This window comes from Schistocerca americana, chromosome X, assembly GCF_021461395.2.
Source record: "Schistocerca americana isolate TAMUIC-IGC-003095 chromosome X, iqSchAmer2.1, whole genome shotgun sequence".
NCBI classification, from domain to species: Eukaryota; Metazoa; Arthropoda; class Insecta; order Orthoptera; family Acrididae; genus Schistocerca; species Schistocerca americana.
In genome coordinates this window covers 633,013,350-633,032,659 of record NC_060130.1, presented here as the reverse complement: position 1 = coordinate 633,032,659, position 19,310 = coordinate 633,013,350, and the positions used below count along the sequence as shown (strand labels likewise).

General features: G+C 42.6%; 1 protein-coding gene across 1 annotated transcript in view; it reads left to right on the top strand.

Annotated features, from left to right (window-relative positions):
- The window catches only part of LOC124556216 (monocarboxylate transporter 10), a 459,031-nt gene that overhangs the window by 87,303 nt on the left and 352,418 nt on the right, over window positions 1–19,310 (top strand). The window lies entirely within an intron of this gene.

Genomic DNA, 19,310 nt, shown 5'->3' with positions numbered 1-19,310 from the left:
AGCTTGTTTGGCTTAATGGAAATTCAAATGGTTCAAATGGCTCTAAGCACTATAGGACCTAATATCTGAGGTCATCAGTCCCCTAGACTTAGAACTAATTAAACCGAACTAACCTATGGACATCACACACATCCATGCCCGAGGCAAGATTCGAACTTGCGACCGTAGCAGTCGCGTAGTTCCGGACGGAAGCGCCTAGAACCGCTCGGCCGCAGCGGACGGCGGCTTAATGGAAATGAGAGAATAAGCAGCTATTAAGAACGTCTGATTTCAATCCATCCGAAAATTCACTTCAAGACAGAGGTGGAAAAGGATGCTTACCATAATGGCTGAAACGAGACAGATTAGAAGCGCGTTCGGTTATCGTCTAATCGTGAATCGGGTGAGTGCTGAAAATAACGAGGTGGCACCTACGTTTACGGCCTTTTTTCCTTAGACAGGTAGCATTTTCAATAGGATTTATCATATGTTACGGAAACACGCTGTGACGTGTGTCTTTACACCACCTTCTACGATTAGAGCCCTTTAGGGGTCTATAAAGGACGGTACTGGTTTCCGAAAGGCGGGTGTCCATCGTATTCGTTACAGTTGTTGCACGTCCCACATTTCTCAGACCATAAGGACCGTTGATGACATTGTATTGTGCATAAGCGTAGCATAAACTTACTACAGCCCAGAAAATCTGCTATACAGGACGTTTCCTTGGCACTGCCACCCTGTGGAAAATTGGAAAATATATTTAAAAAAGAGATTCTGACGTGCGTTTCCAGCTACTGGACAACCAAAAATTTCTAACGTGAGTCTGTTGTAAAATTGCGGATCTCGTTTTATTCTCGCATATTGCTGCATTTCTTGAGACCGCATATCTGGCCTGTAGAGACGAACGTGGAAACCACAGTCAAACGCCGTATTAAACTCAGTTGGTTCTGTTGGTCCATGAGATTCAGAGGGCCTTAGAGAACGGCGCCCGGGTTGATGTCCTTTTCCTTGACTAAAGGTTTCGTATTAAAGCCTACTGCACAAAATTTGAATGTTCAAACTGTTCAAATGTTTGTGAATTCCTAAGGGACCAAACTGCTTAGGTCATCGGTCCCTAGACCTACACACTACTTAAACTAACTTATGCTAAGAACAACACACATACCCATGCCCGAGGGAGGACTCGACCCTCCGGCGGGAGTGGCCTGCAAAATTTGACATTACGGAATATCGTGCCAGGTTTGTTACTATACTGGAGACTTCCTACATCGCTCTCAAGGGAGTGAAATCGTCAGCTGCGAAAATGATGCAGGCCTGTCCGAAGGAACTATAATAGGGCCACTGTTCACGATATGGATTAATGAACTGATCAGTGAAGTTGGTAGTGTTGTCACGCCGTTCGCAGATAAATATTTTCTAGATAGGGAGGATACCACATCACGGAATTGTATTTAACATTAGGAAGACCTCTGCACAAAACAAATGTAATATAGTTTGGAGAAATTGAAAAATCGTCATTATGTTGTGACACAATTGACGATCAATCAGAGCAAAAATTTACAGCCGTGATATTACGAGGGTGCGTTTAAAAGTAATACCTTTGAATTTTTTTGTGAAAAATCTTAAATCTTTTTAAGTGAAACAAATGTTATTAACATTTGTCATTTTATTCTGCACGTTTACATATTTATTTCTGAACATACTCATCATGGCAACTAACACATTTCTCTCATCAAGAGACCAGTTAGTTGATAACGTCACTGTAGAACGTATGATTTTGTTGACGCGGCTACAACCTCACCTCTGCTTGAACCGTTTCATCACTATCAAAGTGAGGTCCTCGAAGCTGTTCTTTAATTTTTGGAAACAGGGGAAAATGAGATGTAGCGAAGTCGGTGCTGTATGGAGGACAATCGATGACACTGAATCCCAGGTGTCGGTTTGTTGCTGATGTCGCAGCGCTTATGTGTGGTCTGGTATTGCCATGTTGAACGAAAGGATTCTCGATGTAAGACGAACTCTTCGAATTCCAAACTCGACTACTGCACTCGGTTTCTCAAACACCGACATAGTTACGTTACACATCATGTTACACGCTACAATTCGGAGCCCTCTAGCGGCAGAGGTCTGCCAATATGTAGACATAAAGAATAAAGATATACAGGGTGTTCGGAAATTCCCGTTACAAACTGCTAGGACTTGAGTACATAATGTTTCGAATAGGAACCCATGTCTGGAAACGTTATCCAACGACGCTACAGAAAGTAAAAGTTACAGGCGGCGGCTCCTGTGAGTGTGTTTACGTACAGGGTGATTCCGTGATGATGTTACAAACTTTCAAGTGTGATAGAGAAAGATAAATGCATCAATTTGAGATAAGGGTCCCTGTACCGGAAACGAATGAGTCGAAAGTTATAAACAGAAACCGTTCTGATAGCTTTGACAGTGCAACACATGTACCGGTACTGTTGTAGCTAGACTGTAGGGTAGGAAAGATTCAGAAGTGGTAGTATGGACCAAAACAAGAAAAAAATATCAAGTAAACATGGGCACTAAAGTGCATACCTGAGGGGCTATGGGCGCTAATATGTAACACATCTCCTCTATTGAACAAGTGGTCATAACTCTTAAGGTATCCTTTTTAGAGCCCATGTTTACTTGACTTTTTTGTTTTTGTTTTGGTCCATACTATCCACTTCTGAATGTTGCCTACCCTACAGTCTTAGCAACAACAGTACCGGTACATGAATTCCACAGCCAGAGGTAGCAGAACGGCTTACGCTTATAACTTTTGACTCATTCGTTTCCGGCACAGGAACTCGTACCTCAAATTGATACATTTATCCGTCGCCATCGCCCCTGAAAGTTAGTAACATCATCACGGAATCACCCTACAGGATGACACAACCAGGGAAAATACATACATTTACAGGCACCGGCGCGTATAACTTTGACCCTCTATAGTCTATAGCGTCGTTGGATGACGTTTCCCACATGGCTTCGTACTCAAAACATTGTGTACTGACTCCCCTCTACAAATTCTAGAAGTTTGTAATGGAAATTGCCGAACACCATGTGTAGTGTTTATAACATTGGTTTTATTTAAAAAACTTGGAGGCATCATTTTTCACCACGTCCTCATATTATGGGTATGTGTCCGAAGCCATTTAAAAAAAAGGAAGATGGAAGGACGATTATTGTTTAACGTCCCGTCAACGGCAACGTCATTAGGGACGAAACACAAGCTAGGATTGGGGAAAGGAAAGGGATGGAAATCATCCGTGTTCTTTTGAAAGGAACCATCGCGACATTTTTATAAAGCTATTAGGGCGATCAAGGATAACGTAGGTCACTATATTCGTTTCCCTCCTGAATATGATTCTAGTGAATTAACCACTGCACCACCTCTATCGGTGCATTTTTTTGTAGTGGAACGACAACATAAAACCCTTTGTAGGAAAGGCTTGTACCAGACTGAGAACGGGAAGCCACGAAGTTCGGATCACGGATTTACTTCAGACTTTTAGTAGTCCATTAGGACAACATAATGTACAATAGTAAGGCGTACTACTTAACGCGATTTCAAGGTTGACGGCGCGGTAGCTCAGCGTATGAGTGAAGTATTCAATGACGAACTTGAAGGGCTGTCCTGTGACGTCTGCCCAGACCAAATGACAAGTCCAAATCAAATGACGAAAAAAAAGGAACGGAAAAAACGAAGCTCTGTAATCGGCGGTTCGCTGGATCGAGTTCCACCTATGTTCATTTTTTAATTTACATTTTTTTAACACTAGTCATATTATTTCGCACATATTACGTTTGAAAGATAATATGATGTAAAAATTGTGTTAGCATGCACTTTTATTGAATTTCCAATATTATTGGGCTGTTTACTAATATTTATTATTACAACAAATATTATGCTACTTTAATTGCTATAAGCAACTTAAAAACTCTGTGAAGAACCTTCAGATGTGTTCATATTGGACTGATAATGAACGAGAAATTGCTTCTCGTGAAGACGCTATTAAAGTACATTCAATAGTATATCGCCTGTTTTCGGCACCGATAGTTACGAAAATGTTTCGTTACACAAGATCTGCATCCGAACTGTCGGAAGATAGAGAAATTTTTGAGAAGTCAACGATCTTCGTTTTTCCTTAGAAACTCTCGAGATTCTTCGTGCGTGAGGGAAAATAGCATTCATGCAATGTAGTAGATGCCATTTTGATTTACGTTTTTCGTGCCGTGCGGGGTGGCCGCGCGGTATAGGGCGTCTTGACACGGTTCGTGCAGCTTCCCCCGTCGGAGGTTCGAGTCCCCCCTCTGGCATGGGTGTGTGTGTGTGTGTGTGTTGTCCTTAGCGTAAATTAGTTTAAGTTAGATTAAGAAGTGTGCAAGCCTAGGGACCGATGACCTCAGCAGTTTGGTCCCATAGGAACTTACCACAAATTAAAAAAATTTATGTTTTTCGTAACTGTATGAAAAATGTCATCCCGCTACTTGCAATGTCGAAAGAACGGGCGACGATTAACCGTACATTACCCTCATATTCTGGTGTATTGTAACTTATTGTATTACTGAATAAAATTATTTGCACCTTTATTTATCGATGTTTAACTTAGGTTATCCAAACCTGCCCCTCTTCTTTGAAACCTGTATCTACAGATCGAAGCGCCCATGTACGAAGCAGTTCTCGGTACCTTACCCGATTGCAGGTGTAAGGGATATCGAAAATCACGACAGGAATACATTTTCAGGAAAATTTTATACGTCTGGCCGTTTACCTTTCGACAGTGATAAATATAATATTTGTTGTGACAGTACAATATAGCAAACAACCAAATAACATTGGAAATTCAATAAAAGTTTATACCAATACCCGTGTCTTTTCATCATATTACCTTTCAAATGAAATATGTACGAAATAAAATGTGCTGAAAAAATATAAATTAAAAAAAGAAACTGAACAGGACTCGATCCAGCGATTTACGGGTTGCGTTAACGTCACGGCCATCTCTTGCTCAGGGTCGCAAGGTACCGTACATCTCTCACGTGTAAAACTTCTCTTACGATTTTCTCGAAATCGCCTAAGTAGTAAACCTTTCTACTTGCACTCTATGTTGTCCTAATGGACTACTAAAAGTGTACAAGGTGTGAAATAAATCCGTGATCCGAAAGTGGTGGCCTCCTCTTGTGAGATGAATTAAAAGAATCCTACTGAAATGTAATTTATCTCCGCAGGAAGTAACTAACAAAAATCTAGCTTGAGTTCGCAGTAAAATACTGCACGTGCACGCTGGGTAACGCTAAATGAGCTAGAGTGTCTCAGCAGCCAGACCTTTATTGGACTTCCTGCCTGCAAGCATACAGATTAACTTAGGCAACCAAACACAAGCAATGGGCCATTATCAGGACCAGATGACCAAAAGACTGTAGCGTTCAGTCCTTGTTTTCCAACTAAATATGGAAGAAATTAGCAGAGCTAAAAGTGACTACTTGTCAAGATTTCATTTAAGTAATAATGTTGACGTGGTTTTAATCCAGGAAACTCATGCATCAGACGAAGAAGATCATCGTAAAAGATGAATGATATATGGTTATGAGCTTATTGGCTCAACTTACCACAACGTTTATGGTTTTGTTACTTAGGTCAGAGTTCTATTGGCAGAACACTAAGAAGATGCAACATATCCACTAACAAGGCTGCCTACACTACGCTCGTTCACCCTCTTCTGGAGTATTGCAGTGCGGTGTGGGATCTGCATCAGATAGGATTGGCGGAGGACATGGAAAAAGTTCAAAGAAGGGCAACTCGTTTTGTACTGTTGTGAAATAGGGGAGAGAGTGTGCCACGGATATGATTCGAAAACTGTATGGCAATCATTAAAACAAAGGCGTTTCTCGTTGCAGTAGGATCTTCTCATGAAATTTCAATCACTAAGTGTCGCCTAAGAGTGTGAAAATATTTCATTGGCGCGCACCTACATAGGGAGGAATGATCATCGTAATAAAATAAATCACAGCTCAGACAGAATGATTTAAGTGTCAGTTTTTCCCACGCGCTGTTCGAGAGTGTAACTGTAGAGAAATAGCTTGGAAATGGTTCAATGAACCCTCTTCCAGGCACTTGATTGTGAATTGCAGAGTAATTATGTGGATGTAAATGTGGATGCAGAAGTCTGTCTAGACAAGGAAAGCAAGAAACACTGAAAACTTGGAAACAGATAGATGATGTGAGGGATTAATTGTCCGATGCACAGGGAAAAGTTAGAGACGCCCCCGTGTTATTGATATCACCAAACAACGACACTTGTATTTCGGTACCTAATGTTTCGGAACAGATACCAACTATTTAATAATTTCATAGTATAACGAGAAATATCTGATTATCGGTATCGAAGATATCGAATTGTGTGGGGAGAAATAAGTAATACACTGAGAGAGGAAAAACGGCAACACCAAAAAGTAATTAATGTAGATTGATGGAATTTCTGGAATACATTTGGCTAGGTAACATATTTAAGTGATTAAAATTGCAAGATCATAGATTAATGTAAGCGCGAGATACGCCATTGCAAATGCGAAATGCTGGTACATTGCTAATCGCTGTAACCGTCAGAGCATCGAATGTAAGCAGGCAAACGTGCATGAATTGTCTTGTACAGGTGCCAGATGTCTGCTTTTGGGATGGAGTTCCATACCTCTTCCACTTGGTTAGTCAACACAGGGATGGTTAATGCAGTTTGTGGATGACGCTGAAGTGGTCATCCGATGGTGTCCCATATGTGCCCGATTGGAGACAGGTCTGCTGATCGAGCAGGCCAAGGCAACATGTCGACACCCTGTAGAGCATGTAGGGTTTCAACAGCAGTATGTGGGCAAGCGTTATCCTGTTGGAAAACAACCCTGGAGTGCTGTTCAAAATGGTTCAAATGGCTATAAGCACTATGGGACTTAACATCTGAGGTCATCAGTCCCATAGAACTTAGAACTACTTGAACCTAACTAACCTAAGGACATCACAAACATCCATGCCCGAGGCAGGATTCGAACCTGCGACCGTAGCAGCAGCGACTGAAGCGCCTAGAACCGCTCCGCCACAGCGGCCGGCGGAGTTCTGTTCATGAATGGCAGCACGACAGGTCGAATCACCAGATTGACGTACAAATTTGCTGCCAGGGTGCGTGGGATAACAAAGAGAGATGCTCCTGTTGTCATACGAAATCGTATCACAGACTATAGCTCCAGGTGTAGGTCCAGTGTGTCTAGCACACAGACAGGATTGTTGCAGGCCCATAACTAGACCCCTTCTGACCAACACAGGGCCATCACTGGCACCGAGGCAGAATCAGCTTTCATCAGAAAACAGGACAGACCTCCACCCTGTTCCCCAATGAGCTTTTGCTTGACACCACTGAAGTCGCAAACGGCGGTGGTTTGGGGTCAGTGTACGCTACATGGCGTATGGCTTGGAGCTGACCTTGAAGTAACCGATTTTTAACAATTCGTGGTGTCAACTATTTCTAGAAATGTTACTGCAGATGCAGCAGGATACCCCTGAGCCGTATGCCGAACACGATGGTCTTTCCTCTCGGTAGTGCCACGTAGCCTTCCGGCGCCCAATATTCTTGCGATATTACATTCTCTTGAGCACTGCTGCCAGCAATCATAAACAGTGACAACATTCCCGCCAAATCTTCCTGCCATATCGCATATGTAACATCCAGCTCCTCGTAGCCTTATTACATGACCACCTCAAAACTCAGTGGGGTGTCGACAATGGCGACTTGGTCACCTTAAAGGCATTCTTGATTAATATCAACTCATCACGTCCAATCTCATAGGTAACGACCGTTACAGTGTGGAATTAAAGCCAACCTGATTTGCGTCCTCACAGTGCTGCCCCTAGTGCCACTCTTACGCGACTGCCGCGAAATTTGAATAACCATCTTTCAGAGGTAGAAACACGACTACCTACTTTCATTAATGTCGCAAAACTCCTTCTTGGTGTTGCAATTGTTTTCCGTCAGTGTGTATTATACAGGGTGAGTCACCTAACATTACCGCTGGATATATTCCGTAAACCACATCAAATACTGACGAATCTATTCCACAGACCGAACGTGAGGAGAGAGGCTAGCGTAATTGGTTAATACAAACCATAAAAAAATGCACGGAAGTATGTTTTTTAACACAAACCTACGTTTTTTTAAATGTAACCCCGTTAGTTTTGTTAGCACATCTGAACATATAAACAAATACGTAATCAGTGCCGTTTGTTGCATTGTAAAATGTTAATTACATCCGGAGATATGGTAACCTAAAGTTGACGCTTGAGTACCACTTCTCCGCTGTTCGATCGTGTGTATCGGAGAGCACCGAATTACGTAGGGATCCAAAGGGAACGGTGATGGACCTTAGGTACAGAAGAGACTGGAACAGCACATTACGTCCACATGCTAACACCTTTTTATTGGTCTTTTTCACTAACGCACATGTACATTACCATGAGGGGTGAGGTACACGTTCGACGGGTATTTCATAGGACGTGGAGGACGCATAAATTGGCCAGCCCGTTCTCCTGATCTTACACCGCTGGACTTCTTTCTGTGGGGTACGTTAAAGGAGAATGTGTACCGTGATGTGCCTACAACCCCAGAGGATATGAAACAACGTATTGTGGCAGCCTGCGGCGACATTACACCAGATGTACTGCGGCGTGTACGACATTCATTACGCCAGAGATTGCAATTGTGTGCAGCAAATGATGGCCACCACATTGAACATCTATTGGCCTGACATGTCGGGACACACTCTATTCCACTCCGTAATTGAAAACGGAAACCACGTGTGTACGTGTACCTCACCCCTCATGGTAATGTACATGTGCGTCAGTGAAAAAGACCAATAAAAAGGTGTTAGCATGTGGACGTAATGTGTTGTTCCAGTCTCTTCTGTACCTAAGGTCCATTACCGTTCCCTTTGGATCCCTACGTAATTCGGTGCTCTCCGATACTCACGATCGAACAGCGGAGGAGTGGTACTCAAGCGTCAACTTTAGGATACAATATCTCCGGATGTAATTAACATTTTACAATGCAACAAACGGCACTGATTACGTATTTGTTTATATGTTCAGATGTGCTGACAAAACTAACGGGGTTCCATTTAAAAAAACGTAGGTTTGTGTTAAAAAACATACTTTCGCGTTTTTTTTTTTATGGTTTGTATTAACCAATTACACTAGCCCCTCTCCTCACGTTCGGTCTGTGGAATAGATTCGTCAGTATTTGATGTGGTTTACGAAATATATCCAGCGGTAACGTTAGGTGACTCACCCTGTATAAGTGTGTTCCCATTACCGTGGAAAAGTACTTCGAGTATACTCAGGGAGGTTCATGCAAACGTAGGTTATTCCGTTTTTCCTCGTATTCTCGTATTCAAAATAGAAAAGCGAAGGCTACATCTATGTAAAGGCCTATATTTTGAATGAAATTGGAATACTTGTACTTTACTGCTTGGGTTTATAATTTATTTTTCGCTCGTATTGATTCATGAAGATATGACGTAGTTTCCGTATTTCACCTGGAATTCTAAATAGGTCCTTTTTGTTCAAGAAAATGCTTGAAATGCCTAAGCTATCGTTACCTGCATTATTGTCCGTAATGGTAGTTCTATTCCGATACTATAGAAGTGTCGATACAATTGTAAACATTGCTATCACATTGTGTCACTTGTGCAATACCGTATCGAATCCGTTTTTGGAACACCGATAGGTATAGTTCGCTATAGAGTAAATCTTATTTAGTTCATGTGCTTCTAGCCTGTTTGCGGCTTCTAGCCTATTTGGGTGGCTTGAGGTTGATTCTGAGTTGCCTTTGAAGAGAAAATCAATAGAAACGGCACATATACGATATTTACACCTCAGTTCGCCATACACTAGACAGCAGACTGCAGAGTATCCATGTAGATGTAAACGCAGATGTTTTTGACCTGTTTCGTGTAAATCCTGAACTTAAAGTAATGTGGCAACTCTTTATTATAGCTCTCCTGCTTAGCTAATCTGACTTCAAAGAGCATATTCGCAAGTCACAGACGTAAATGTGTCTAGCAAAATTAAAATCGCCGCTTCCCTAGACACTGATAGTGGCTAGGTGCCAGCTCATCTCCCATTCAGTCTAAGAGCGATGTATTCGGGCCTAAAAATTAGTGACATACCATGCGATACCATAATCTGTCGTTCAGAACTGTTTCTTAGAATCCGCACGCTCAGCTTTATGGTCTCTCCAGTGTTTTACATGCTATTAAAATTTACGAGCAACTTTGTAATCTAGCACCAAATGGTTTAACTTCTCCATATTTTCATTTTTTGGGTAGACCAGAAAGTCCTTTGCTGAATACTAAGAGAGAGAAAATACCGAAAGTTCAATCTGACTGAAGGTGTGTAGATGCTCCAGAAAATATCCAGAAGCAGCATTGATGTGTTAGCTAATAGTCATAAAATGTAGCAAAATGTAGAGGAGGACTTCATCCAAAAACTAATTTCAAATTGATTATATATATATATATATATATATATATATATATATATATATATAATGAATGGAATGAACTTAAGTATATCATGCTGTACCTGGAACTTAACAGTCATTCTAATTTGTGATGCACTTTCACTCGCAGACACAAACACAAGAGAAGCAGCAGTAAGATTTTAAATGCATAAGGCATAGATAGACGAGAGTAATGTCTCGTACTGGGTGAGTTGGCGCACTTGGTCAGCACACTACTTCTGTTCGGGAGGAGAGCGTTTCAAACCCTGTCCAAGCCTCCAGATTTGGGTTCTCCATGGTTTCCCTAAGCCGCTTAAGACAAATGCGGGGATCTTTGAAAAGAACACTGCAGAATTCTTTCCCCATCTCTCCCCAGACCAAGTTTGTAATCCGTCCTTAATGGCCTTGTTATAGATGGGACGCTGAACACTAAGCTTCCTTCCAGTCTTGCATGTCTCGTGGGCATCGAGGTCACTAGAGATGGAACCGTAGCTCAAGATGGAAAATGGGGTAGCACGTTGCCTTGTCCGGAAACCTATTAGTGGACACTTACATGGTGTGTGTCGACGGCTTATACTCTGCTGAGGACAATTTCAATGGGATGTCTGAATGTTTGTGAAGGAATGGCAGCCCATTCTTATTCAGGAGCATAAACCAGTGAACGTAGTGATATTGTATGCTAGGATTTGGAGCCAAGTCGACGTTCTAACTTATCCCAAAGGTATTCCATTGGGTTCAGGTCGGGCTCGGGGCGCACCAGTCCATTTCATGAATATTATTGTGCACAAAGGATTGCCTGATAGAGGCTGCTTTATGACAAGTTGCAATGTTATGTTGACACAGCAGTTATCGTCTAAGAACTGTTCTTCTACTGTGCGCGGTACGGAATGCTGTAACATGTGTTCATATCCTTCCGCATTTAGGATTTTCTTAAGCGCAATAAGGGGTCCACAAACTAACAACAGAAAACAACCCCATACCGTAACACCATCCCCTCTGCACTTCACTGTTGGCACTACACACGATGCCAGATGACATTCTCCAGGCATTCGTCAAATCCAGACCCTTCCATCGGATTGCCATAGCGTTTAGCATGATTCATCACTCCAGATCACTCGTATCCAGTCATGCACTGTCCAGTGGTGCCGCTCTTTACACCGCCTCAAGCGTCGCTTAACATTGACTACAGAAATGAGTGGCTACGAGGAGTTGCTTGATCATTGCACCCCATTATTTTGATTCTGTACACACAGTCATTGTGCTAGCTGGACTGCTGGTAGCACTTTGGAACTCCCGAATGATTCTTTCTGCTGATTACGTCCGATTTTTTTACAACCCGTTGATTGGTTGTTGGTTGATTCGGCAGAAGGGACCAGACAGCAAGGTCGTGGGTCCCATCGGATTAGGGAAGGATGGGGAAGGAAGTCGGCCGTGCTCTTTCACAGGAACCATTCCGGCATTTGCCAGGAGCGATTTTGGGAAATTACGAAAAACCTCAATCACGATGGCCGGACAGGGTATTGAACCGTCGTTCTCCCGAATGCGAGTCCAGTTTGTTAACCACTGCGCCACGTCGCTCGGTCTTCTTGTCCGTCAATACATAATGTCTGCATAGTGTTGGGTTAGCTGTGGTTGTTCCTTCTCGCTTCCACTTCACACTCACGTCACCGACAATTGGCTTGAGCAGCTTTAGAACGGTTGAAATTTCTCTTATGGATATGTTGCTCAGGTGACACCCACTGACTAGTCCACGATCGAAGTAACTGAACTTTCTTGACCGACCCATTCTGCTGTTACTGCGTATCTAATGACAGCACGATACTCCCTGCCTCATTTTATTCTGGCGGCTCCGCCTCTCGTCACGTCTAGTGGTCAATTCCACAATACATAGGGGTGTCCGGATACTTTTGATCCGATCGAGTAGTCCAATATTCTCCTCTAGCGATGCAGAAAAATCAAATAAAACATCAATGGACGGCTACTTGAACCTTATTTCACACGAATACGTCAAAGATGTTGACGGTGAGTCTGCTGCATGCCTTAAATCCGAATTTTCCGAACATAGTGCGAGCTGCTGAATGATGCCACGTGCATAGCCTGTGGGTTTCCTGCTTCTCCAAAACTTGAGGCAAGTCAGCTACGTATCCCGATTTAAAACCTTCCTTGAGGATGTAAGTGCCAACATTCGCGACCTACTTAACGCTCGTCGTCCACTCCTCATGGGAGCTCAAAATAAAGTCTTAGTTTACTTACAGTGCAGCCAGGTATAGGTACAGAGGTAATTCGAGAACCCAGCACTTTACATCGTTTAGCGAGCCAACTGCAGCAACGTAATCGCACAATGTCCTCAGTTTCTCCTTCTTATCCCGTGTGTGTCTAGTTCACTCGTATGATTCTCAGACTGATTTCATGCAGCGTTTCGGTAGCCATCAGTTTGCACGGTCTCAAACGTAAGCGTGAAGTACTTATGAAACACGGCGATGATTGTTAGATACTTATGCCTATTAAATTCTGCGCCCTGCTCATTGCCAACGCTGCGACACGGATGACAGCATCACAAGCGCTCGCGTTTATGACATTTCATCAGGGTCTTTGTGGGGACTGAAAGAGTTGATACGCCTAGTACACTCTGCAGACGGGTTGCCATTATTTAGAAAGCAGTTGAGTAAAGTAATGAATATCGTACTGCTTTCCTAGCTATTGTCTTATCATATGTGGTATGTCCTTGCCTTCCTCCGGCCTTTGAACTGACTTTTATAATCAGTCATAAGTGTTCTACAGTTTCACGTGAACTTTGAACCACTGAGGAACTTAACATTTTTAATGTGTGTAAATTATTTCTTAAGGTGAAAGAAGTGAAAAGTGGCGAAAAAACCTTACAAGCCACCTTTGTATTTATAATCTGCCGCTTATCCCCCCTTCCCCGTTTTTTTCACGCGCTGAAATACCGACTCACTCAGTGAGTAGCGCCGCTGCACGACTATACAGTATATGAAACACCACTGCGCGGCCCAGCGCACGAAACAGGGCAAATCGGACAAGGAAGACGAATGAAGAGAGGAAATATCAAACACTCTAAGTGTTAAACATCAAATTTGTCAGGAGAACAAAAAAATGTATCTCATTTTTGTACAAAATTATTTGTATCCTAAAAATTGAGCAATTGAGCAGGTGTTGTGATACCACAGACCTGTGACGCTCACCTTATAATTGCAAAAAAAAAGGACATAAATTAGAAAATAAATAATTAATCGAGACCATTCTGTGTGCCTTAGCAGGGAAGTGACTGTTTCTAAGTGCCAATAAGAGAGATTTTTGTTTCAGGTGCCATTAATACTGAGGCACTATATTCTGTTTGCGATAATACAAGTACAGAAATACAGGAGTAGTGTTTTAACTAGTACAACATCAATCAACAAAAACCATTTGTCACATATTTTAAATTTTGTACAAGAGAATAACGAAATTAAATTCAATAAAAATCTTTCAGTGTTGACTTCTGTTTCTTACACAACCCCATTCTTGGGATCAGATGCTGCAACGTTTTCAGTAGAACTCCTGTGGTAACATCCTCAACAGGTCTTTCAATTTTGCAGCTGATAAATAAGGCTGTTCTTTCAGATGAAGTACGTTATGGCATACATTGTCCGTTCAGAAAAGTCTCGAGACAACGTTCATAAAAAAACAGAGAAAAGTTAAGACAGCGGTTTAAATTTTTCTGGTCTTCTAAATGGTCTGCTCCCACTTGAGTACAACGCACAGAATGTTCAACTAGCATATGAAACGTCAGAAAAGTACTTCTTTGTGATGCTTTTCAAATCGTGCGTCACTTTGGCTTGAATGTCGGCTATGTTGTCAAAGCGTTGATCGACGTGTGAATCTCTGCACTTTGTCTTATTGTGATGGGTTTGTATTGGAAACACGAAGAATCGTCACCAGTTGTGATTGTTTTCCAAGAAAAAATTTCCGCGTTTTGCATTTCAGTCAGTTCGCGGCAGGCGCCCATGCGTCGATCTTTTTGTTCGGGAGTCCAGGTGTGTGGGACTAAGTTTGTACGCATGGTTTTCTCTTCTTCGAAACATTCTGGAGAATGTCTCGAGCACTTGATTTAGAGCTGTTGCTCCACTACGATTAGTGGCACGACAATGGAGACACTCTACGGCTGCACATACTCGTAATGACTGATCGAATTCACTTCTCATGTTCATAGTTGTTAGTTCGAGCTGTCACTTCAGCTACTTCGCTGGCGTCCCTTATATACCAGGAATACAATTTCTCGGAATTTTTTAGACGGAAGGTGTATGTGAGCTATGATTTTTCCACGTTTCGATACACTGACGTTTTACGATTCTTCTGCTTCAGAGTAAGAATTTTTAATAGGCTGTTTGAGAATAATAAGTATGAGACACTTTGGTCATACTGTATTTGGTGATCTTGTACGCTTGCATGCATAACACTGCTTGTTACTGAATCGTTAGTAAGACTTACTAATCTCATTGTTCGGTGGCTGTTCATGAGGATATTTATCTCTTGTCTTTCTTTCTTCATGACATATTACAAACACCCGTTTTTTCGCTCGTTCACTTCTCCACTGTTTTTTAATATACTGACAGAAAAAAAATCGTAACACCAAGAAAGAGTTATGCGACATAAACGAAAGTTGGTAGGCCTGTTTCTATATATGAAAGATGTTGTCTGCACAAATTTCGAGCCAGTCGCATAAGAGAGGCGCTAGTCGCGCCACTATGAGTATCAAAATCAGGTTTCCTTTAAATACACGCTGCAACGGTCATGAGCGTTACTTACCATTGAGATTGGACATAGTAAGTTGATGTTACTCAAGAATGCCTTTAAGGCGACAAAGACGACATTATCGACACCCCGCTGACCTTAAGCGAGATCGCGTAATAAGGTTTCGAGAAGTTGGTTGTTATTCCTGCGATACTGAAGAAAGACTTGGCAGAAATGTAGCCACTGTACATGTCTGCTGGCAGCAGTTGTCACCAGAATGACCGTCGCACGGAGACCGGGCTTTGGACGGCCACGTGGCACTACCGAGAGGGAAGACCATCGTGTTGGCCCGCATCTCGTGGTCGTGCGGTAGCGTTCTCGCTTCCCACGCCCGAGTTCCCGAGTTCGATTCCCGGCGGGGTCAGGGATTTTCTCTGCCTCGTGATGGCTGGGTGTTGTGTGATGTCCTTAGGTTAGTTAGGTTTAAGTAGTTCTAAGTTCTAGGGGACTGATGACCATAGATGTTAAGTCCCATAGTGCTCAAAGCCATTTGAACCATCGTGTTGGGCGTATGGCTCTGGCGTATCGTAACTGCATCTGCACCAGCAATTTGAGCAGCAGTTGGCACCACAGTGACACAACGAACTATTAGAAATGGGTCACTTCACGGACAGCTCCGAGCCATACGTCCTGTAGCGTACACTGACCCCAAACCACTGCCATTTGAGACTTCAATGGTGTCAAACGTGAGTTCATTGGAGGGCAGGGTGGAGGTCAATTGCGTTTACTGATGAAAGTTGGTTCTGTCTCCGTACCAGTGAAAGCCGTGTGTTGGTTAGAAGGAGGCCACTTGAGCGCCTGCAAGTAGCCCGCCAGCGTGCTAGACAGGACATATGGAACATCATCGAACGATAATTCCAGCGTAATTCACAAACAGCATTAACCGTCCCTTCACTGACCGACAAAGTGCAGCAGGCATGGAACGCCATAACAAAAATTGACATCTGGCACCCGTACAACACAATGCATGCATATTTGCATGTTTTTATTCAGCATTCTGCCGGGTACACCGTTATTAATGTACCAGAAGTTCACATTTGCAATGGCTTATCTCGCATTTACATTAACTACAGTCTTGCAATGTTAATGACTTAAATTTGTTACCTAGACAAATGTATTCCCGAAACTTCGTTACTCTAGATTAATTATTTTTTGGTGTTGCTATTTTCTCCGTTTGTGTATTTTTGAAATCCAGATTGTCTCCTTGCATTACAAAGGTGTTTTACTAATAAAAGGGGCAGTCAAATGAAAACAAGGCAGATACTTCGAAGCAAATCGACGGTCACGAATGTATTTCTTCAAGGCTCCAAAATTTTGGAAATCACATGAGGACAGATCGGGTATGTGTGGACGACTTGTAGGGGCTTCCCAGTGAAACGTCTGCAGCGTGGTCGAAACAACCCTGTCAACATGTGGGCAGACATTGTCCTGCAACAGAATGATGCCGTTCGTCAACATTTCTGGGCGTTTGGAATTGCTGCCACGCTTTAATTTTTGCGAAGTGTCCACGTACCATTGTGAGTTAAATGCGGCGCCCTGTTTCAGAAAGTCAATGAGCAGTGGGCTGACTGACGCCATCGTTATGTTTCATGATATTGCCACTCTCCGAAGAGACTCAAAAAAGGCCTTTATCAAGACCATCACTAGTGACAACTTCCTGCAATATTGAAGGCTTATCTGTAAATAAAGAAATTTTATTATCTGACATGTGCAAACGAAATAACTGTGATGTTTTAGTGATACAAGAAACACACAGAGCACCAACTAGCCATAGACCAAAAATACAGGGCATGAAATTAGTTCTTGAGAGACCACACGAAAGGTACGGAAGTGCTATATTTGTGAAACCGAACTTAGACGTATGCTCCTGTGCTCTGACCTGCGAAGAAAATATAGAAATTCTAGCTTTTGAGCTACATTCATGTACTGTAACATCCGTGTACAAACCAACCAGTGCGAGGTTCAAATTTACGGAGCCTGTAAATTTCCATTCAAAAAACATTAAAGTTGTACTAGGAGATTTTAACTGTCACGGTCTCGCATGGGGTTATAAAGAGACAAATGACGATGGCGAAATGCTGGAGATGTGGGCAGACCAGGCTAAACAGAAATTGATACATGACCCAAAGTTGCCTGCATCGTTTAACAGCGGAAGATGGAAACGAGGATATAATTCAGATAACATCTTTGTCTCCGAAAAGGTATCCCTGCAAACTGTAAAGCAAATCGAGGACCCAATTCCAAGATCGCAGCACAGAGCAATAACTTGCTGCATTACTGCAGTAATCAACTCAGATGTAATGCCCTTCAAGAGACGCTTCAATTTCAAAAAAGCTCATTGGGAACTTTTCACAGAGGACCTTGATAAGGAGATCTTGGAAATTAAACCAGAGACACAATCATATGAAACTTTTATAGACCTTGTCAAGAAAATCTCTCGACGGCGCACACCTAGAGGGTGCCGCACCCAGTATATCGCTGGACTCAATGGTAGCAGCAAGGAAGCTCTGAAAAAGTATGAAGAACTGTACAATAAGGACCCCTTCTCAGAGGAAACGATCCAGGCAGGTGAGGTACTGATGTCTGGTATCTCCGAAGCGAGAAATGAAAAGTGGTGTAACCTCCTACAAGAGACGGACATGAAGCACAGCAGTAGGAAGGCATGGAAACTGCTCAAAAGTCTCAGCAACGACCCAACAGAACCACAACCAAATTACAGCGAAGTTACACCTGATCAGATAGCCCACCAACTACTCATGAACGGAAAAACTAAAAGGAAGATCAGGAATGGCAAAATTAAAAGAAAATTGAACGAGGAGATTAGCTTCCTAGCTCGCCCGTTCTTCATTCAGGAGCTACAAGATGCCATCAACGATTTGAAAAACAATAAGACCGCTGGCCTCGACGATCTGAGATCTGAGCAAATTAAACATTTTGGACCGGGAGTACAAGCATGGATCCTAGAGCTAATGAATAACTGTATTACAACAATGCAAATTCCTAAACTGTGGAAGAAAGCTCGGGTTATTGCGTTACTAAAACCAGGGAAAGACCCAGCTGAAGCTAAAAATTTCCGGCCTGTCTCACTGCTTTGTCATTTATTTAAAGTGCTGGAGCGAATGATCCTCAAACGCATAGCTGATTATGTGGACAAAGCCCTCATTAACGAACAAGCTGGATTTCGACCAGGAAAATCATGCTGTGGCCAAATCCTTAATCTCACACAGTACATCGAAGACGGCTATCAGAGAGGAGAAGTAACTGGGGTCGCATTCCTGGATCTCAGTGCTGCATATGACACAGTTAACCATAAGTTGCTTACCCAGAAGGTGTATAATGTCACTAAGGACTACACCCTTTCCATGTTCGTGCAATGCATGCTACAGAACAGACGCTACTATGTAACCTTACAATCTAGAAACAGCCGATGGAGGACACAGAAAAATGGTCTTGCACAAGGTAGTGTCTTGGCTCCAATATTATTTAACATCTATACCAATGATCTTCCCATCAGCCACCAGACACGAGTGTTCATATATGCTGATGATGCAGCAGTGGCCACACAGGATAAAACCTTTGAACAAGTGGAGGAGAATCTCACAGGAGCCTTAACAGAACTTGCTACCTATTACGACGGCAATAATCTCAAACCAAACCCTAGTAAATCTCAAGTATCCGCCTTCCATCTTAGGAACAAACAAGCCAAACGGAAACTCCGAGTCATGTGGCAAGGGGAAGAGCTGAAACATACAAACAGCCCAAAATACGAGGGCAGTTCAATAAGTAATGCAACACATTTTTTTTCTGAAACAGGGGTTGTTTTATTAAGCATTGAAATACACCAGGTTATTCCCCAATCTTTTAGCTACACAACACCATTTTTCAACGTAATCTCCATTCAATGCTACGGCCTTACGCCACCTTGAGATGAGGGCCTGTATGCCTGCACGGTACCATTCCACTGGTCGATGTCGGAGCCAACGTCGT